The sequence below is a fragment of the Mustela putorius genome, unplaced genomic scaffold (assembly GCF_011764305.1).
Source record: "Mustela putorius furo isolate JIRA1106 unplaced genomic scaffold, ASM1176430v1.1 tig00001059_pilon_pilon_pilon, whole genome shotgun sequence".
NCBI lineage: Eukaryota > Metazoa > Chordata > Mammalia > Carnivora > Mustelidae > Mustela > Mustela putorius.
In genome coordinates, this window is record NW_025421553.1 from 3,091,580 (window position 1) to 3,114,073 (window position 22,494).

A 22,494-nucleotide genomic window follows, 5' to 3' on the forward strand; every position below is an offset into this window, starting at 1 on the left:
GAGTCGAGTATGAGAGCACAGGCAGGAGTATTCTCTTTGCTTTATTCAATCCCCCTGGCACACTACAAGTCTTAGTTTGGGTTTCCTAAGAAGCAGGCCCTGAGATGAGGATTTGAGTGCAAGTAGTTTACATGGGAGGTGACCCAGGAAAGCATGGTAGAGCAAGGAAGAGAGTCAGAAAGGAACTTTTTTATCAAGGAAGTCAGCACTGTAGGTAACTGGAGCTGATCCCACTGGAGGATTCTGGAGACCCAGGTAAAACACGCATTGCAGTTATTCAACTGAAGGGGTGAGGAGATGGGGATTTATGTACTCACTTCCACCAGTTCTTGGTTCCATCATGTTCCTGGAGCCTACACACCCGTCTGCCCTATGAGCAGCAAGGCAGGCTCTGGTGGCTAGAAAAAGCTCTCAGGCAAAGAAATGCAGCCACTAGAGCAGTTAGAAGTCCAGGCAGCATGGTGTAATGGATCCGTAAGGGTGACAGTGAGCCCCTTTAATGGTTCTATTCTGCCGGATATGCATTCTCCCTGTCCTATCTGAACTTCTTTTCTCTGGCTGGTGGTAACTTAACAGCCATTTTTCTTAGTGGTCCACATGAAGCTCCACATTTAGAGTACTCTAAATGATGGCAGTGAAACAACAGTGGAAGGCCCAGTGGTGTTTATCCCTCAGGGGCCAATGGTATCAAAGGAAGGAAGCAGGCCGCTGCCACTTGCCAAAGGACTTGGAGGAAATCTTCCTGCTCCTTTATCTCTCCAAAGTTTCAGCTCAGGGATAAGTTCTACAACCCCTTTTCTAGCTCTAAGGAGCCTGCAAATCTCCAGACTTCCACACAGTGCTAAGCCAATGCCTCCACTGAGAATTCCACGGTTGTCTGGGGACTAGCAACTTCCAAGCTACTTTCCTGCCCATTCACCATCCCACTCCTGCCTCCTCACACACACGTCTAGGAGCTGGACAGGTGCACAGTAGAGTAGTCCTTATGGAAGTCCCTGAGCTGTGACTTCCAAAGAATTCAGGGCCTCATTCATGCTAATCTTCTCTGTATCGTTCCAATTTTAGTATATGTGCTGCCGAAGCGAGCACTCAGGGCCTCATTCAAACCCAACTGCCCACAGGCCCCAGGAGCCCGTGGCTTGAGGAAGGCAGATAAATTGGAAGTTTGAAATTAAGGGAATGGGAGATGCTGAGCTTCTTCAATTAAAATACAGATACAATTTTTAAATAACTGAATTGATCAAAACCTTTACCATTTTAAAATATGCCATCTCGGGGCACCTGGGTGGCTCAGTGGGTTAAAGCCTCTGCCATCGGCTCAGGTCATGATCCCAGGGTCCTGGGATCAAGCCCCCCATCAGGCTCTCTGCTCCATGGGGAGCCTGCTTCCCGCTCTCTCTCTGCCTGCTTCTCTGCCTACTTGTGATCTCTGTCTGTCAAATAAATAAATAAAATCTTTTTTAAAAAAATATGCCATTTCTTTTAGTCTTCTTAACTACGGGGGATAGGCCAGATAGAGATTAATGAGACTTACTGAGATTAAATGATGAAATGACAGTATGAAATGAAGCCAGGACTAGAATTCAGTTCTGAGCTCACAGCAGGAATTCTGCTTAAGGGAGAACGACACCATAACAATTATTATTAATGTCTGTACAGCATGATATGATATAATATTTTTTCAAATACAATAATCCTTACAATAAAACAAGTTGTCATCACATTCTTAAAAAAACACTGAATATGCTTATTGGCCTTCTTTTAAATTGAGTGAGAGTAAATTAAGTCTGTTGGAAGCCTTTTCACATATCTTCAAAGTTCCTTTTTAAAATGTATTTTCTGGGGGCGCCTGGGTGGCTCAGTGGGTTGGGCCGCTGCCTTCGGCTCAGGCCATGATCTCAGGGTCCTGGGATCGAGTCCCGCATGGGGCTCTCTGCTCAGCGGGGAGCCTGCTTCCCTCTCTCTCTCTCTGCCTGCCTCTCCATCTACTTGTGATTTCTCTCTGTCAAATAAATAAATAAAATCTTTTAAAAAAAATTAAAAAAAAATAAAAAAATTAAAAAAAATGTATTTTCTAGCTTTTTTGAGGTGTGATTGACAAATAAAAATTGAACATATTTAAGGTCTTGTCCTAGTCATTCAGGCTCCTATGACAAAAAATAATGCCTTCGATTGGGTGTCTTATAAACAACAAACATTTATTTCTCACAATTCTGGAGGCTGAGAAGTTCAAGGTCATGGCACTAGCAGATTTAGTGTCTGGTGAGAATCCATCTCCTAGTTTGTAGACTGTGCCTTCTAGGTGTAAGCTTACATGGCAGAAGAGGTAAGCTAGCTCTCTGGGCTCTCTTTTACATGGGCACTGATCCCTTTCATAAGGGCTCTACCTTCACAACGTAAACATGAACCCCCCACCTCCTAAGACTAACACATTGGGCACTAGGATTTAAACACATGAATTTGGGGGGACACACAAACATTCAGGCCGTAGCAGATATACAACATGCTGCTTTGATATGTATTGTGTAATGATTACCACAAACAAGCTAATTAATATATCCATCACCTCACATAGTTACCGTGTGCGTGTGTGTGTGTGTGTGTGTGTGTGTGTGTTTGGTAACAACACTTAGGATATCTGCTCTGTGCAAATTTCAAGTGTGGAGGGAGTTGGCACAAAGGGCAAATATGTGTTGTTGTGTAAATGACTTGAATCAAAAGATCTTTGTTAGTTGAAGGGTACACACTTTGTTGTGAGATGAATAAGTTCCGGAGACCCACTGTGCAGCCAGGTGATTATAGCTAATAATAGTGTATTATACACTTGAGGGGAGGCCCTGTTAAGTTCAGACTGGTTTGGGCCGTCCTGGCCAGCTCTTCTTCCAGGCCGTCATTGTTGCTTGAAGGGTAGCTTTGGTTTCCTTCAGGTCTCTTGCCTGAGTTAAGAGACCTGAGTTAAGGCTGAGCACAAATAGGTGAGTAGTCAAGGTCACGTCTTGGGTCTGACTGGTGTCAGAACTACTAGAGCCATCTCACCATCATCTGTAGGCCAAAGTGAAGACATGCGGGAGGGCAAAGCTGAAAGGCCTTTGGAGTAAAGGAAGCAGATCTGTCAGGAGCTCACCTGAGCTGGTGTGGGGCTGGAGGTGGGGAACGGTGGGAGAGGAATGAGAGAGAGAGAGAGAAAGAGAAAGCAAACGCCTGAGCACTTGGCCCCAGGTGGGAGCCAGAGTGGTCAGGTATCAGAGTCGCCGATTAAAGCAGGAAGCCAAAAAATGAGAGTTAAACCTTTAATCAGCTTACCATGATGGCTAAAACCAGAGAAAGCACTGACTGCTTCTGCTTCACTTTCCCATGGAACAAGGTACTACCGGTAAAGGGTCAGGTGATCTCACTGAACAAAAGGCTCATGCAGTTTTGTGGGCCCTGGGGAGAGAGGAACGAGGGGAAGACGTCAGTGTAGAAAAGTACTCCTCCTTTAGTGTAGAAAAGTACTCCTCCTTCCCCAATGAGGTGGCTTCAGCGAGGAGACTAAAGAAGACCTCTCTGCCGAGGCCTCAGATTAGGAGATAGGAATGGACGCCCTGGGGCTGGGAATGCAAACAGGAGAAGCTTGGGAGGCACAGGGGCCCAAGTCCCTGACTGCAATACACTGGCTGTGTGGGAGGGCAGTCACTCCGGGGGAGGCCTGCCAGGTAGAGCGTCGGTGGTGGCCTACAGTTAGGCCTGAAAACTCACACATAGATCTCAAACCACAAGCCAGATTCTCAAGAACTGCTGAAGTGACCCCAAAGACTGTCCTCCCTCCGAACTCACATGAACCCACACATGTCTTTTGGTTTCAGCCAAAGCCTTCTTTCACTTTGGCCCAAATCATTTCAATTGACATGTTCCACTGGGCATCCAGAGGCTCAAACCAGAAGTCTAAGAGTGAACCCTAGTTCCAGTCTTTCTCACACATGCACATGTCCAACCCACTGCTGCGTCCTGGCCAGTCTACCTCCAAGATCCATCCCTTCTTCTCCACCTCAGCTTCCCCCACCTCAGGCCATGCCTCCTCAGCCTCAGCTACATGGCTTCCATATGCTCCTACATGTCTCCTGGGTCCTGGCAACCTGCTCTCCACAAAACAGCGAGAGTGGTCACCTCAACACGTTAATTTGATGACTCTTATGCTTGAAAATCTTCATGACCTCAGGGCAGAATCCAAATGACGTGCCATGGCTTGAGAGACTTTTTGTGATGGGCAACTGCCCGGCACCCACTCACCTTTCCTCTCATGTCCCGTCTTCATCTCTCACTACACTCACCATGGTAGTCTCCTTGCAATCCATCACATTCTCCAAGCTCTTTCTGCACACTCTCCTTCTGCCTGGAATGCCACCCACCGCTCCACAACCCCCTCCTTTACAGGCATTCTCTGCAGCTTAAACATCACCTCCTCAGAAATTCTTCCCAGACCACTCTATCTAAATAGTCTCCTCAACTGGAAATTTTCTCAAGCCATTTTTCCCCTCTCCCCCTAAACTGTAAGTTAAAAGAAAGCAGAGATCCTTTCTAACGTATGCACTGAATCCCCAGTGTTAAGAGTGTCCTTGCATGGTGGACACTCTCTAAACAGGCAAAGGAGTAAGTTATCACCAAGTATGTGGTGAGGTTACTGAGAAGGAGGTGGTGGGATACAAAATCCTATTATGAGTAAGTGTGAATGTCTTAAAAAAAAAAAAAAGTAAATCTGCTGTTGGAAAAGATGAACTCATCCTAGCTTCGATGGGTTTTGTTACTTTCGTTAAAGACAGTCCTAGTTAATGCAGAGCTCACTTGCTCTCTCTTTTGTGTATCTATGTAATAGATATATATTATATAAATATAATATAATAATAGACATAAATATGTCATATTAAGTATAAGCATCTTATTGAGAATATATATATGAAACAATTCTACACTCTAGAACTGTAGAACCTCTTCCTTCTCTTTCACCCTCTCTTTCCTGCTCCTCCGAATCTCTATACCTCTAACCACCATGCTTTGATGGGTTTGCCCAGAATATGAGAAGGCCGTTGGAAGAGAGGGAATGAAGTTTCCACACCCAAATGAAAAAGCTTAATCCGCTGATAAACAACCTTCTTTTGCATGGAACAAATCAGGAAAACGAAAATCGTTTCAGGATTTTTAAAAAAATATATAAATCACTTCTTAATTTTAAAAAATCAGAAATATGACAGTTCTTAAGAATTCTTAAGAATTCTCTCATTAATTCCTTGTCATGGACGAAGGGATTATTTCTGACTAAAATTTCAGAAACTGAGTAACACACTAATTATTACATTATGTCTTTGAACAGATGTTGAGTAAGCATGCTAGAGGCTAGCTTGTTTTTCTTCAACTGAACTTGCAAACATCTTAACTGGGAAAAGATGTTTTTCTCGTAGCGTCTCTTATATTGAATTCTTTAAAAGGAAAAGTTCTGTTGAAACAACAAACAAATCTAAAGAGGCACCTCTCCAATTATGTATTGTGAGCATAACCAGCTCGGTTTGGCCCCATCGGTATTCCACAGTCTGCATGGGGCTCAGACTTCAGTTTGTCCAGACATTGCCACCCCCCCGCAAAGGCTTGGACTAGCCTACTCTCTTCCCACTATATACAAGGAAACCAGAATCCCAAACAGGAAAACTCTGTTTCCTATCTACTCTCTTCCCACTATTTATTTACAAGGAAAGCGAGAGAAAGCCAGAATCCCAAACAGGAAAACTCTGTTTCCTATCTACCAGCAGGGGGTGTACAGTCCCTTTGTTCCATTTTCAAATTTTAGAGCACACTGCTGACTCACACTCTTAGCACAAGAGCAGGACTTGAAAACTGAGGCTCTTGCCATCCGTGGGACCCTGCTTCCGAGGAGCTGGTGTAACTACATTATTTCCCGGTTATTTAAATGACTCAGATATCTGAAGACACCCTTTCCCGCTTGTCCCCTTCAAGTTGCCTACTGGTGACGGCCTCTCACTCTGTACGTTAGTGTCACGTTACAGCTCCAGCAAATTACCAGAGCTGGGATGGCTTTAAAACAATACAAATTTCTTATTTTAGAGTTCTTCAGGGGAAAAGCCCAGCGCTGGTCTTACTGAAAAGAGAGGTGTCTGCAAGGCTATGTTCTCTAGTGGGGCCCTCTGCATGCTTTGGCTCCTGGTCCCCTTCCTCCATCTCCCAAGCCAGCAATGGCAGGTCGATTCCCCTTACATCACTCTGGCCCTCATAGTCCTCTCCCTCACAGTCATCTCTCGGTGGCCCCCCATCTGCTTCCTCTCACATTTGTAAGGAACATGTGATTACATGAGACCCACCCAGATAACCCAGGACAATCTCCCTACTTTAAAATCAGCCAATTAGCAACCTTAATTCCATCTGCAATCTTTTTCCTCCTTTTCCTTTAAAGTAACTTATTCACAGACTCACACATAATCACAGGATTACGAGGGACATTTTGTGGGGGGCAATATTTTGCTTGCCACATTCTGCATCCCTGCTCTGTAGATTTCTCTTTGTGTATCCACCCTCTCACTTCCGTTCCCAGGAATCTGTGACTGCACTTTTTTTTTTTTTTAATATTTTATTTATTTATTTGACAGAGATCACAAGTAGGCAGAGAGGCAGGCAGAGAGAGAGGGGGAAGCAGGCTCCCCATGGAGCAGAGAGCCCGATGTGGGGCTCGATCCCAGCACCCTGGGATCATGACCTGAGCTGAAGGCAGAGGCTTTAACCCACTGAGCCACCCAGGCGCCCCGTGACTGCACATTTTTTCAGCATGTGGAAGTTGCTAGTTCTAGTAATTTGAAATTATGGAGTTTTATCTCCCTTGTTTGTTGTGCTTGGGATCACGGAGTTTAAAAATAGCTTTTATTGAAAGCTAAAGTAATATAATGTCTGGAATTTGTTTTAAAAATAATCCACCAGGGGGAAAAATTGCAAGGCAAATAGATAAAATAAGACTAACAAAAGGGTGGTAATTGTTGAACTGGGTAATGAGTACATGGAGTTTAATTATATTCTTTTATATATACTTTCAAATATTCAGAATAAAATGTTTTCAAAAATTGAGACCTTCTTCCTGAGAATTAAACTGACTTTTCCTCCTTGTTTCTTTAATACTTGAAAGGAAAAACATTGATAAGACTAAGTGAAACTGCATACTAAATATGTCATTGTTAAAGGCACCAGGTTGAAATGCAATTGATTTAAAAAATTATTGAGATATAATTTACAATGAAATGCTGTTGACTTCTGCAAAATTAAAAAAATTAAAAATTAAATTAAAAAATAAAATAAAAAAATTAAATTTTTTATTTTATTTTATTTTTTTAAAAGATTTTATTCATTTATTTGACAGAGAGATCACAAGTAGGCAGAGAGAGAGAGAGAGGGAAGCAGGCTCCCTGCCGAGCAGAGAGCCTGATGCAGGGCTCGATCCTAGGACCCTGAGATCATGACCTGAGCTGAAGGCAGAGGCTTAACCCACTGAGCCACCCAGGCACCCCAAATTTTTTTGTTGAAGCAACTACAGAGTCCTATCTAGTTGTAAGATGAGAGATGCGGTTAGCCCTTTCCCTAGTTTCCCCCAATGGCAACATTTTACAAAACCACAGCACATTATCACGTTGATGTGACACAGTTACTGACGTGACACACCACACTGTCGTCACCACAACGATCCTGCATATTGCTCTTTATGTTGTCTAGATGTCACGTATTTATGACCTCTTCCAAATGAAAACCTTTTCCTGACTTTTATGTGCCTTCCTTTCTTAAAAGCAAGATCTTAAAATGGCCCAAACCTATTTTTCAGAGCTGTCAAACATGCTGTGTGACGGAATCCAAATATTGTACTGACTAAATTTTAGGTACCATGGATGAACTAGCAGAATATGACCTCAAATAAGGGACTGAGAGCAGTGCCCAGACAGCAAAGAGGCCTCTTGGAAATCCAGAATCCAAGCAGCATGGCAGGGAGGCAGGGCCATCGTCGTCGGCCACTTTGCTGGCCGGAAGTCACCAATCGTGTGACATCTACCACTAGTGCCAGCAGCCTCCTCCACCATTCATTCTTGTCCTTCCTCTCAGTTAGAGGGCTCACTGAAAAGTCTATATGTTCTGGCTCTCTCACAGTTACCTGTCATGAGATGTGGCAACTATCTTAGGGCAAGGAGATGTAAGCACAGAGTAGCTGAGGACTTCTGGGAAGTTCTAAAAAAAAAAAAAAAAAAAAAAAAAAAAAAAAAAAAAAAAAAAAAAGTGGCAGGCTTTGTTTCTCTCTTTTCTCTTTATTCCCTCCTGTGGCCAGCAAGTGATCATCTGGGCAGAGAAGCAAAACAGTAAATGCCGTGTCTCTGAAGACCTGAGAGCTGCCAAATCAACCCTGGAGAGCCTATCTCTAGACTTCTTTTACTGGAAAGAGTGATAAGCTTCTATCTTGTTGAAGCCACAATATTGGGCTTTTCTCTGTTTTAGGCAGACAGTAGTCCAAACTGACGTAGGCTGTCTTCTTATCTAGAGACAGAGGCAGATCTCATTGGAGGCTTGAGGCTGCTCTTTTGATTTTGGGGAAAAAAAGTTTTCAGTAGGCCTTTTGATCATACCAAACCAAAGTCCTCAAAGAATTCCAGACAGAAGAGTTTGAGACCATTGGAAGGTAAAGAGCTCAGTCATACCTTCCTTTGAGCCAAGTTAAGGGTCTGCAGAAAGAGGACTAGGATGGTAGAGAAAGGAAAAATGAGGAGACAGGAGGGATGCCCTCAGTTTAGAAGGAAAAAAGGGGACAGTGGAGGGTCTGCACCCTGGGTGGAGTTTAGGGTCAGGGATTCCCACATGTATCACCTGTTCTCTCAAAGCTGCTCCTGCCAACCGGGGACCTCAGGAGAATGACAGCCAGGGGAGCAGCCCTCTGCAGAAACAGATCTAGAAGCCAGGGTATCAGTGTGCATTACTTTTAAAGTGGATTTTTTGGGCGCTGCCTGGGTGGCCCAGTTGGTTAAGCATCTGCCTTCAGCTGGGGTCATGATCCCAGGGTCCCAGGATGGAGCCCAGCAATGGGTTCCTTGCTCAGTGGGGCACCTGCTTTTCCCTCTCCCTCTGCCTGTCACTCCCCCTGCTTGTGCTCTCACCCTCTCTCTCTCTGTCAAATAAATGAATAAAATCTTAAGGAAAAAAAAAAAAAAAGAAGTGGATTTTGTTTTCTTTCCTGCTCAGTAATTTTCTTTGCTGATGTCCAAGCACAGCGAACATCTGTTTTGTTTCGTTCTGTTTGATTTCTCAGCATCCATTTTCCCTCTGGTTGCATGAACGTTATTTTCCTTTGGGAGCTATTCCTCCCCCACCCTCATCCCATGTTTGGGTGGGTTTGACTCCCCACCCCCAACCGCTTCATTCTGGCTCTCAGTCTCCAAGAGCATTTGTCACAGTGATTATTAAGGTTTTTTCTTTTTTTAAGATTTTATTTATTTATGGGGCGCCTGGGTGGCTCAGTGGGTTAAAGCCTCTGCCTTCGGCCCAGGTCATGGTCTCAGAGTCCTGAGATCAAGCCCCACATCGGGCTCTCTGCTCAGCGGGGAGCCTGCTTCCTCCTCTCTCTCTCTGCCTGCCTCTCTGCCTACTTGTAATCTCTGCCTTTCAAATGAATAAATAAAATCTTTTAAAAAAAAAGATTTTGTTTATTTATTTGACAGAAAGAGAGAGAGAGAGCACAAGTAGGCAGAGCAGCAGGCAGAGGGAGAGGGAGAAGCAGGCTCTCCACTGAGCAGGAAGCCCGATGTGGGGCTCAATCCCAGGACCCCAGGATCATGACCTGAGCCAAAGGCAGAACTTAACCCACTGAGCCACCCAGGCACCCCCTGTCACAGTGATTATTTAAGAGATACGTGAGGAACCCAAGCCAAGTCCAAAGACCCAATGCTGGGATGTCGGCTGAGCTTAATGGGAAAGAAATGTCTTCTTTCTGCTCAACTTGCTAAAGTTATGGAACATAATCCTAGAGACTCTGCACTTATGCAATGCAAGGAGAGAAAAGCAGCATAAAAAAAAAAGTTATGAGCCGAAGAGATGATTGGCAGGAATTGCGCAATAGTCCAAAGCATAGAGGTCAACTGTGGGGTGGAAATGGGAGCTTCGACCCTGCTACTTAGGGATAGAACAAATGGTCTCCGAAACCTGAAGAACCCGAAACTGTTCCAGTTACAGCAATAAAATCAATACATCATGAGTGAAATATGATATCTTCAGAAAGCTGCCTCACAGGTCCAATTGGGAAGAGCTGAATCAGACACTTGGCTAACATTACTCACATCTTTAGAGGAAACAATGAGTCAACAAGTCACAGAGGGGAAAGCCTGAGAGAGATCAGAGATGGTGAGTCTGGCACTGCCTTTCCAAATTCCATACACTGGAGACACACCGAGTAGTCAACCTGACTATCTGCTTATTCGTACTTCCATATAATGGCACTGAGGGGACCCTTAACCTTTAAGTGTCACTCAACTTGGGCTCTGTGTCAATTCAACACTCTTCTAGTAACATTAAGATGATCATTTCATGCGGTGCTGGGGGTGCCTGGGTGCCTCCATCAGTTAGGCAATCAGCCCTTGGTTTCAGCTCAGGTCATGATTTCAGGGTCATGAGATCAAGCCCCATATTGGGCTTGAGCTCACAACAGTCTGCTTGAGATTCTCTCTTCCTCTTCCTTTGCCCCTCCCTCAACTTACACACATGTTCTCTCTCTGTCCCAAACAAATGAATAAATTCTTAAAAAAAAAAAAAAGATGACAATTTTACATTTGATGTAGCTTCCCATTAGCACTATTAAGGCTGATACAGGTCCCTGCGAAGGAGAGGGAGTGTCTAGAGCAAAACCATTTGAGAAAGGAGAAAGTCAAACTACAGCTGGGAGGCCAGGTCCAAGTTTCAGGTCTGGATGGTCCTAAACAGAATCAGAATTTGGGGACAGGGTGTGGAATTGGAAAGGGGGTTTGGGGGGGTTTGGAGTGAGGGGAATTGAAAGGGGGGTTTTGGGTGAGGGAGCTAACTTTCTGAGTCAGAGGACAGTAATAAAAGATCAATTTGGGAGACACCCAGGGGAGATAGTTGGTTAAGTATCCGACTCTTGGTTTCAGCTCTGGTTGTGATCTCAGGGTCGTGAAATCAAGCCCCATATCCTGCTCTGTGCTTAGCATGAAGCCTGTTTGAGACTCTCCTTCTCCCTCTGCTCCTCCCCACACCCCCCCAAAATAAATAAATCTTATTTTTTAAAAGATTTTATTTATTTATTTGACAGAAAGAGATCACAAGTAGGCAGAGAAGCAGGCAGAGAGAGAGAGGGAAGCAGGCTTCCTGCTGATCAGAGAGCCCAATGCGGGGCTCGATCCCAGGACCCTGGGATCATGACCTGAGCCAAAGGCAGAGGCTTTAACCTACTGAGCCACCCAGGTGCCCCAATAAATAAATCTTAAAAAAAAAAAAAAAAAGATCAAGTTAGAAATGAACAAAGAAATTTTGGTGGTTGTTCTAATCAGCCTGGAAGGGTCTGCTTCCAGCCTTTGTTGGCTAGGGCTGAGGAGTGAAGCTGGTCTAAGGGCAGGGAGCCAGATGCATAGGAAGAGGGCTCTATTCTTGGTTCTAGTCCTTTGCATGATAAAAAGTTCCCTGCCCACTAGGGGCCAAACCTCTATTTCATTAAAGTTAGAAACATTGGGGCGCCTGGGTGGCTCAGTGGGTTAAAGCCTCTGCCTTCAGCTCAGGTCATGATCTCAGGGTCCTGGAATCGAGCCCCGCATCCGGCTCTCGGCTCAGCAGGGAGCCTGCTTCCCCTTCTCTCTCTGCCTGCCTCTCTGCCTACTTGTGGTCTCTGTCAAATAAATAAATTAAGTTAGAAACATTATTTTAAAATTCCTTTGTCTTAAAGCTTTTTCCCCTCTAAAAATGCAAATGTCCATGAAGAGAGTTAATTAAACATCACCCCTCATATTTACATTCTTACTGAGAAACTTCTTTATTTAAGCAAAAATTAAATGCCCTCTATTTTACTACTTATAAGAGCTTCATTGTTTCTGCTAGTAAATGATTTTTTGAAAGTTAATTTTCCTAACTTTGAAAATGAAAAATAAATGCAAATCAATAAGGGAATCATGCTGGAAATAAAGAAGGTATGTAATTTTTATGCTTAAAAAGCCCAAGCCATGAAACCATTAATATGCAAAAACGGATTGTTAATTTCCATAATTTGCACATATATTATTGTTTTCAGAACAACAGAGTATGTAAACCGTAAATTTATATTTTCCAAAATTACATAAATCTTAAAGATTACCTGCATCTGGCTTTGGAGGTATTTGTTGGGGAAAGAACAGCAAATAATGATCAGCAGACAGAATGCCAGGTTTCAGGGCGCCTGGGTGGCTCAGTGGGTTAAGCCGCTGCCTTCAGCTCGGGTCATGATCTCAGGGTCCTGGGATCGAGTCCCGCATCGGGCTCTCTGCTCAGCGGGGAGCCTGCTTCCCTCTCTCTCTCTCTGCCGGCCTCTCCATCTACTTGTGATTTCTCTCTGTCAAATAAATAAATAAAATCTTTAAAAAAAAAAAAAAAGAATGCCAGGTTTCAAAAGAACTGCTGGTTTGGCCTTGTCTCAGTGCTTACATTAAAGACTGTTTGTTTAATTTTCTGCAGAAGAGAATTTGCATTGCTTAACTTGGAATATATAGTATGCATCCCTAATTCAGGTAAAACACCCACCCTGCCAGAGCTCCATAATTAGAAAACAACTAGAAAAGCTATACAAAAACATATGTTAGTTTTCACAAATTTAAAGCTGTATTTGAAAAGCATCAGCCCACTCTAGACAGGTGCTACGACTATCCGGAATTACTGCTGAAGCTTATGCCCCTGGTCCTGCTTATCTCCTTTCTCTTGCCTTCTCCTGGCTAACTCATCCCCCTGCTCTGAGCAAGTTAATAACTTCTGTGTGCCCTCTCACACCTTCTACCTGCTCTTTTAGTCAGACAGACTCATATACGTGAGGACTTCCTCCTCACCGTTTTATAAAATAAAGGGAGGGGCATAAGATTCTTTGCATATCCTTTCTCAGTAAACATACATAGTGGAAATCTCTCTAAGTCCCTTGATAGAAAGCTCACTTACCCCTTTACCTATATAACAGTTTGCCTTGTTTAGTCTTTTGTGATGTGAATATTCCACCGTTTAGTCGGTCATTTCCTTAGTGATAGTCATACACTTTGTTTCCAATTTTTTTAAAAGATTTTATTTATTTATTTGACAGACAGAGATCACAGGTAGGCAGAGAGGCAGGCAGACAGAGGAGGAAGGAGGCTCCCCGCTGAGCAGAGAACCCGATGATGCCGGATGCCGGGCTCAATCCCAGGACCCTGGGATCCTGACCTGAGCCAAAGGCAGAGGCTTAGCCCACTAAGCCACCTGGCGCCCCTGTTTCCAATTTTTTGTCCCTCCAAAAAGTGCTGCAATAAAATAATACATGTTCTCATGTGCCTTTATTTGCAAGGGCCAGCAGGAGAAAGATGATCGAGGCAAAGGTAGGCATATTTTTTATTTTTTCTTAAGATTTTATATATTTATTTGACAGAGAGAGAGAGAGAGAGACAGTGAGAGAGGGAACGGGGGAGTGGGAGAGGGAGAAGCAGGCTTCCTGCCACCAAACAGGGAGCCCGATGCGAGGCCCAGGACCCTAAGATCATGACCTGAGCCGAAGGCAGGCACTTCACCTACTGTGCCACCCAGGCGCCCCTGCGTATTTTTTATTTTAATAGGTACAGCCAGATTGCATTGCCAATGGTGTGTATTGCATTCACAGCTCCAAATGTAGGATATGAGCCGGCCCTCTCCATCCTCCTGCAGTCACTGCTGTTGCCACTAGCCATAGGCATTATGTTCTTCTTAAATATATCACATCTTGGCAAAAAGTAATTGTTGTTTTTATTTAAATATTCATCTTTGTTAATTTTATCACACACACACACACGCGCACGCACACACACACACACACACACGAAATTCTGGATCAAGGTCAGATTCCTAACATCTCACAGTAAGTAAGTGTCCTGCCTCCTGGTCCCACTCTCGCGCAGCTGCTGTCTCTCTCACCCATGGGGACGCCCCTGCACCCCTCCTCTCCATAGATGCACACAGACCTTTCTCTCACCTTAACAGATGAACCATACCTAGGTGACATTTCTTGGGGAGGGTTTTTTGTAATTTTATTTGTTTGGTACTATCTGTGGATTTTACTTCATTTTCTGTAACTTCAAGTTTTTTTTTTTTTTTTAAGATTTTTATTTATTTATTTGACAGAGAGAGATCACAAGTAGGCAGAGAGGCAGGCAGAGAGAGAGAGAGAGGGAAGCAGGCTCCCTGCTGAGCGGAGAGCCTGACATGGGACTCGATCCCAGGACCCTGAGATCATGACCTGAGCCGAAGGCAGAGGCTTTAACCCACTGAGCCACCCAGGTGCCCCATTTTTTGTAACTTCAAGTTTTAATGTGAAATGTGATGCCAGGCAGATATTTTTCCTTTTTTTTTTTTTTAAATTCTACATAGGAATGAAATCAGCTTATTTTTTTAAGATTATTTATTTATTTATTTATTTATTTGACAGAGAGGGAGAGACCACAAGTAGGCAGAGAGGCAGGCAGAGAGAGAGAGGGGAGGAACAGGCTCCCTGCTGAGCAGAGAGCCCAATGTGGGGCTTGATCCCAGGACCCTGAGATCTTGACTGAGCTGAAGGCAGAGGCTTTAACCCACCGAGCCACCAGGCGCCCCGATATTTTTCTTCCTTTTTTAAGTAAATTCTTCTTTCTATCCAATAGATTCTAAAATTAGTACTTTGAAAACATGAATATAATATAAAATAAAATAAAATCAGTACTTCAATTCCTGGAGATCGGGAATTTTACTAGAACATGCTTGTGTGTGAGTAGGTATATCTGTTGTTTTAAATCAATCTGACTGGAATTCAGTAAGGCCTTTCAATCTTGAGATTTGAATTGTTCTTTAGCTTGGAGAAATTATCTTCGTTTTTTATTCCATTATTGCCTTTCCTCCATTTCTTCCTTATTTTCTTCTGGTAATCTTGCATCTCCTTGATTTTTTGCATGGCTTGCATGTCTTGATTTTTTCACCATTTCTATTGTCTATTGTTTTTTTTTTTTTTCTTCTCTCTGTATTTTGAACTCTTTCTTCCACTCTCCAGACCACTAATTCAGGTTCCAACAATTCCATCTTTCCTTTATTTTTTAAACATTTATTTAAGTACTCTCTGCACCCGCTGTGGGACTTGAACTCACGACCCTGAGATCAAGAGCTGCACGTACTTCTGACTGAACCAACTACACAGTCCATTCTTTAAATGTATCTACTAACCTGTAGAATGAGAAAATTATGCTTAATGCTTTCAGACATTCTCTTTCATGATGTAACTGAACCTTGTTAAAGTCTCTTACTTTTGGGGGGTGACTGGGTAGCTATTTGGTTAAGTGTCTGCCTTCAGCTCAGGTCTTGATCTCAGGGTCCTACTCAGCAGGGAACCTGCTTCTCCCTCTCCCTTTGCCACTCCCCCTCCCTTGTTCAATCTCTCTCTCTCTCTCTCTCAAAATAAAGGAATAAAATATTTTTTAAAAAGTCTCTTACTTTTTGGGAGGTGGCTCAAATGGTCATCTTTCTCCTACCAGTTTGCATTTTGGGAGGAGTCGTCTGATGCATTAGCTATTTATTGCTGCAAAACAAATCACCTCAAAATTTTGTTTCTGAAAATAGTAATAAGCATTGATCATCTCTGGAGAATTCGAATGGAATGAAAGTAAAAGTTGCCTTTCTGCCCCAGAGATCCAGTTCCATCTATCCATCTGCCTACCCAGAGATAACTATATTTTACAGCTAAACATTTTCCTAAGTGTATACACAGAAGTATTTTTGCCTTTTTTGTTTTGATAATTTCAGGCTTACAAAAATAGTCCAAAAAAACCCACATATTCTCCACCTAGACTTCTCAAATACTAGCATTTTGCCACATTTGTTTTATTTTTTCTTCTCTCTCATATATATAATTTTTTCTCTCTGTATATAGTCTCTTTCTCTCTTGTATGCACACTCACACACCCCTATATATCACATATACATTGTTTTCTGAACAAATTGAGACTGGATTGAAAATATGATTACATCAGTTTGTGCTTCCTGAAAATAAGACCATTTTCCCTTATAAACATAGTATAATTATAAAAATTAAGATCATAATATCAATTTGATATTATTATTTATTCTATAGACCTTATTCAAATTTTACTAATTACCAAAGTCTTTTTTTTTTTTAGATTTTATTTATTTATTTATTTATTTATTTGACAGAGAGAAATCACAAGCAGGCAGAGAGTCAGGCAGAGAGAAAGAGAGGAGGAAGCAGGCTCCCTGCTGAGCAGAGCGCCCAATGTGGGGCTCGATCCCAGAACCCTGGGATCATGTCCTGAGCTGAAGGCAGAGGCTTTAACCCACTGAGCCACCCAGGCACCCCATATCAATGCCTTTTATAGCAGAAGAAAAGGAATTTTTTCTGCTCCAGGATCCAATCCAAGATCACACATTGCATTTAGATATTACGCCTTTTTAGTCTCCTTTAAACTGGGAGCATTCCTCAGTGTTTTTTTTATAAGTAACATTTTTATACAATCACAATAGAATAATTGTTTTTTTTTAATATTTTATTTATTTATTTGACAGAGATCACAAGTAGGCAGAGAGGCACGCAGAGAGAGAGGGGGAAGCCGGCTCCCTGCCAAGCACAGAGTCCGATGCAGGGCTCAATCCCAGGATGCCGGGATCATGACCTGAGCCAAGGCAGAGGCTTTAATCCACTGAGCCACCCAGGCAACCCACAATAGAATAATTCTATTCACACTTATGTTTCTTATCTTTTTCCCTTACTAGTCTAATCTTCCATTTCAGTACATACACATTATCTTATTCACTTCATTGACTACACAGTACACTGTATCAGTCAGGGTGATCTAGTTTCTGTTACAATAACAAATTCCACCAGATTCTCAGTGACTTAATGCCGCAAACACTTTTTCTTGTGCATGTGACATCTGTTGTCCTCCCTGTGAAGGCTCAGTGCTCTGGCTGCTTCTGTCTCATAACTCTTCCTCCCAGTGTGTGTTTCTACAAATGCTGTACCAGAAGAGCATGGAGAACCTCACGTGCACTATTAAAATCCTTTTAAAATTCCAGAGAACAAAGCAAATCACATCAGCATGCTCACCCTTAAAAGGGCAGAAATGTATTTCTCCCACCTACCCAGAAGGAGAAGGAATCAAGAAATACTGGTAAGGAATAGTACCACCCGCCACATGTATCATTGAATGGGCAAATCATAACTTATTTAAGTAGTCCCTTATTTATGGATTTTCAGATTCCTTCCGTTTTTTTCCCCCCAAAACCCTTATAAACTTATTTTGCACACTTGTAATCTACAGTATAAATTCTAAGAAATGGAATTGCAAAAGCAAAGAGAATGTCCATCTCAAGTTTAGGCTGCCAGTTTGAGCTTTGTGCAAGACGAGTGAACAGAAGGAGCCTGACAACAGAGACAGAAAAACAAAAGAAAGAGATGGGCGCGACAGAGAAAGGAGATTTCGAGACTGACTTTCCAATTTACAAGCCCTTGGAATCTTGACTGTTTATGTCTATTAAAGCACAGTGTGTGTTCAATAAGCTCTTGTTTTCACTTTTGCAAGTTTGAGTGGGTTTCTGCTACTCGTCTTAAATTGCACCATAGCTGGAGGGGACAGAAAGAAGGATGGCATGATTGCTCCTTTCATTTCAGTTTTCAACCCAGTAAACAACTGGGACATGGAAGGAACAGAGCACTCAGTTGTTATACCAAAGTCCCCCCCACTGGACCAGTGTTTTGTAAGCTGAGTTGCTTTTAAATCCAGGACCGATGGTTGGTAAAGGCGAAGCTTACCTAGATCTGGAATGAGAGCACCAACCGAGGTGCTCTTATTAAATATCATCTCAGGATAAATTCTCCTCATTTTTAAAAACCCAGCTCAGGGCGCCTGGGTGGCTCAGTGGTTAAGCCGCTGCCTTCGGCTCAGGTCATGATCTCAGGGTCCTGGGATCGAGTCCCGCATCGGGCTCTCTGCTAGGCAGGGAGCCTGCTTCTCTCTCTCTCTCTCTCTGCCTGCCTCTCCGTCTACTTGTGATTTCTCTCTGTCAAATAAATAAATAAAATCTTAAAAAAAAAAAAAATCCTTTAAAAAAAAAAAAAAGACAGAGTTTAAAAAAAATAAAAAATAAAAAATAAAAAAAAAAAATAAAAACCCAGCTCAGATTCTACTTCATGAAGGGTTGCCAATTGCTACCAGAGCTCATCCTGAGCTCCAATTTTTCTGAGTCCTTAAAACACAAGATATCCAATTAGCCCCCATTTGGTTTTATATTGTTCTCTGTTTGTCTTATTGCTAGAATGAGTTTTAAAGTTCTTTGGGTGTGGAAAAAAATATTTTATATCTATTTTGAATTTCCTGAGAAGTGGATAAACACTTAATAAAGGTATAGCTATTGACTGGTTGCTTCTACCTGATTTATATGAACCTGACTTAAGTTGAGTGTATTTATAAAATGAAGGACAGCTCAGCTAAAACCAACACGTGGTTCCCATCTGTCACATTTCCCAAGGATTACAGATTATTGCTTTGGTGATATAACAGCAGCAATTCTGAAAACAGACAGCAGAAAGCTATCTGTACCATTCTAGTGACTACAGACCTTCTTCTCAGACTTGTATCAACTTAAGTAAGCCTACTCACATTCTATATGCATATTTATAGAATATGATATTGTCACCAATCACTCTGTAGATTTATTTATTTTTAAATATTGGAAGCCTCTTTCCCTCTTTCTTGGATCACCATTCCATATATGTTGGTGTGTATCATTCCCCTGCATTTTTTCATATTTTTATCATACTACTGTGTATCCATAAATAATATATAAATTATGTATTATGTTATTTTATATATATGTATATATATATTTGTATGTGTATATTTATATAATTATATATTATATATGTATATAATTACATATTGTATATAATTATACATGTATAATTATATATATGCAAAATTATATGTATGGTTATATATACATATAATTATATATTAAATATAAATATATACTTATATATAAACTTATATATGTGTATATTTAAATTTACATATAAATATATATTTAGAGGGGCTCCTGGGTGGCTCAGTGGGTTAAGCCTCTGCCTTTAGCTCAGGTCACGATCTCAGGGCCTTGGGATTGAGCCCCGCATCAGGTTCTCTGCTCAGTGGGGAGCCTGCTTCCTCCTCTCTCTCTGCCTGCCTCTCTGCCTTCTTGTGATCTCTCTCTCTCTGTGTCAAATAAATAAATAAAATCTTTAAAATATATATATATATTTTACATACAAAATAAATAAAGATATATAAAATATATAATACCTAATATAATAATGTTATATAATATATATACACATAATTATATACCATTGTTTGGGGTCCCTGGCTGGTTCAGTTGGTAGAGCGTGTTTCTCTTTATCTTGGGGTCATGGGTTTAAGCCCCACACTGGGCATAGAGCTTACTTAAAAAAAAAAAAAAAAGAAATACACATATACCGTTGTCATACAGGCATGTCTTAAGTTATAAATGTTGTCATACCCTTATTATTCTGCAAACCTCCCTTTTTCCTTTTCATAATATATACTTGTAATGTATCTCATGTTAATATGGTGAATATGGTAGCTCTAGAGCACTTAACTATCTTCACAAACTCATTTTCCTGTTGATATACATTCTAGTTACTTCGAGTTTTTCCCAGTGTCAAAAAAATGCTGCAAGGAAGTGTTCTGCTACATATCTACTTGTGCACATACACAAGACTTTGTCTGTGGTATATGCCTGACAAATGGAATTGCTGCATATGCTTATTGATTTTGATAATGCCTCCATTTGATAAATAGCTCTCCAAAATGACTGTAACATTTCAGCTCCCACCAGAAATACCTGAAAGTGCCATTTCCCCGACATCCTCCCGTGATTTGTGTTCATTTGATCTGCCACAATGAACAGACTTTAATAAGCCAACTCCTGCCCTGACCTCTGTATGGCTTTTGGGGATCAATATCTTGTGATCCACCGGGGGGGGGGCCCTCATTCCTTTGTTATATATCAATTCAATCAAGTTTATTAATTTTATTTCTTTTGGCCAGCTTGATCTGTTAAAGGGGTGTTAAGATCTCTCCCCTTGATTATGATTTGGTTGAACATACTTCTATGGTTCTCGATTGATCTATCTTCTGGTAAATTATTTTTTTTTTATCAAAGAGTTTTACTTGTTAGCCCAAATGATGTTTTTTTTTATCTTAAATCCCTTTTGTTTTCTATTAATTCCATCAAATACTATTATTCTTCTGCATGTTTTTATTTTTCATTTGTATTTGATCATTATATTTTCCCTTTCTTTTATTTTCAAATTTCTGGATAGTTTTAAGTGTGTTTCTTATGTATGTATGTAGGTAGGTAGGTATATACATATTTAGCAATCTCTACACCCAATGTGGGGCTCAAACTCACAACCTTGAGATCAAAAGTTGTATGTCACATGCTCTGTCTGAGCCAGCCAGGGACCCTTTAAGTGTGTTTCTTGAACGATATACAGTTTTGTTTACTTGCTTGCTTGCTTATTAACCACATGGGGTGCCCTTTTAGCAAATAATTCTAACCAATGAACTCGAAGAGTGATCCTGGTGTATTTGGATTTATTTTACCATCTAATTTGGGTCTTCTCTCTATGACCCTTTTCCTTTTTTTCCTCTCTTCTTTGGGACTGACAGTCTTCTATATTCTTTCTCCTCCTTTGTTGATTTTGAAGCTATGCACTATATTTCTATTTTTCAACATACATATATAGCTCTCAATTTTCCTACAAAGTCTTACGTTATTTGATATTTTTTTCTTTCTCCTAAATAAGACACAAAGTTAAGTATGTTTTAACTACCTGTTAAGCACTCCCGTATTGTTTTTTAAACCTCAAATTATTTTTATGGTAGTTAATTATATTAACCTACTTAAATTATAATTTTTAAAGTTTTTTTTTTAATTTGAGGGAGAGACAGACAGACAGAGAAGGAAAGAGAGAGAATCTCAAGCAGACTCCATGTTGAACGCAGAGCCCAACATGGGGCTTGATCCCAGGACTCTGAGATCACAACCTGAGCTGAAACCAAGAGTTGGATGCTTAACCCACTGAGCCACCCAGGTGCCCCTACTTAAATTATCATTATCTGTGCTCACTATTTTTTCTTCTATCTAATTTCTTCCCCCTAGGTTAATTATTTTTCCTACTGCAGTATACATTTTAATAGGTCTATGGTTACTAATTTCTCTTTTTTTTTTGTATATTTCTTTTGCATATTTTGTCTTTCTAAATATGTATTTTCTTTTTCTTTTATTTTCTTTTTTTAAAAAAAGATATTATTTATTTATTTATTTATTTGACAGAGAGAGATCCCAAGTAGGCAGAGAGGCAGGCAGGGGGATGGGGGGAGAAGCAGGCTCCCTGCTGAGCAGAGATCGGGACCCTGAGACCATGACCTGAGCCAAAGGCAGAGGCTTTAACCCACTGAGCCATCCAGGCACCCCTAAATATGTATTTTCATCAAGCATTTATGCTACCTTTCCTATACAGTGTAAGCTAATAAGTCAAGGAGAAGTTTTTCATTATGGAAGTATTTTGCCAACTAAATAAAGAAGTTATAATTAAAGTTGAATATCAGCATTTTGAACTTTATAATGGATTATGGCTGCCTGCATCACACAGAGAGATAATCAGCTATTACATGTCTCTTACCTGCCACCTACGAAGAAGCTGGACCCCAAATTATACCTGAATCTGATCAAGTACATAATCTCATTACCAGTTAGAAAATACAGAAGAATTGGGTAAATTACATGGAAACGTGATCTGCAAAATCCAGATGTGAGAAAACCTACAAGACAAATCAAACAATTCAGTTTCTTCCAGAACTAAATTGTAAAGAAAAAGGTAGGCGGTGGGCAAAGGTAGAATGGAGGGGTGCTTGGAGAATAGGAGGAAACTTAAAAAGATGTATACTCTTGGGGCACCTGGATGGCTCAGTAAGTTAAAGCCTCTGCCTTTGGTCCAGGTCACGATCCTAGGGTCCTGGGATCGAGCCTCACATCGGGCTCTCTGCTTGGCGGGGAGAGTCAGTAATATTAGTGATGAATACTTAGAAAAATATAAAGTATAATTGATCTCAAACTTCTAAATAAGTGACAACTGTGTTTCACTCCTAACATAAAATACATGGAAAATGTCATTATTTGATGAAGTCAGTAAGTAACATTTTTCTAACA

The 22,494-nt window shown here is 41.3% G+C and overlaps 1 long non-coding RNA gene and 1 pseudogene across 1 annotated transcript; both read right to left on the reverse strand.

Moving 5' to 3' along the window:
* Positions 1-1,031: 1,031 nt before the first annotated feature.
* On the reverse strand, positions 1,032-1,089 carry LOC123393883 (annotated as a pseudogene).
* A 2,187-nt stretch (positions 1,090-3,276) lies between these two features.
* Positions 3,277-12,496, reverse strand: LOC123393877. Its single transcript, XR_006608682.1, has 2 exons — positions 12,356-12,496; positions 3,277-3,426 (listed from the first exon to the last, which is right to left on the reverse strand). It is a non-coding gene; the product is annotated as an uncharacterized LOC123393877 (long non-coding RNA).
* Positions 12,497-22,494: the final 9,998 nt, after the last annotated feature.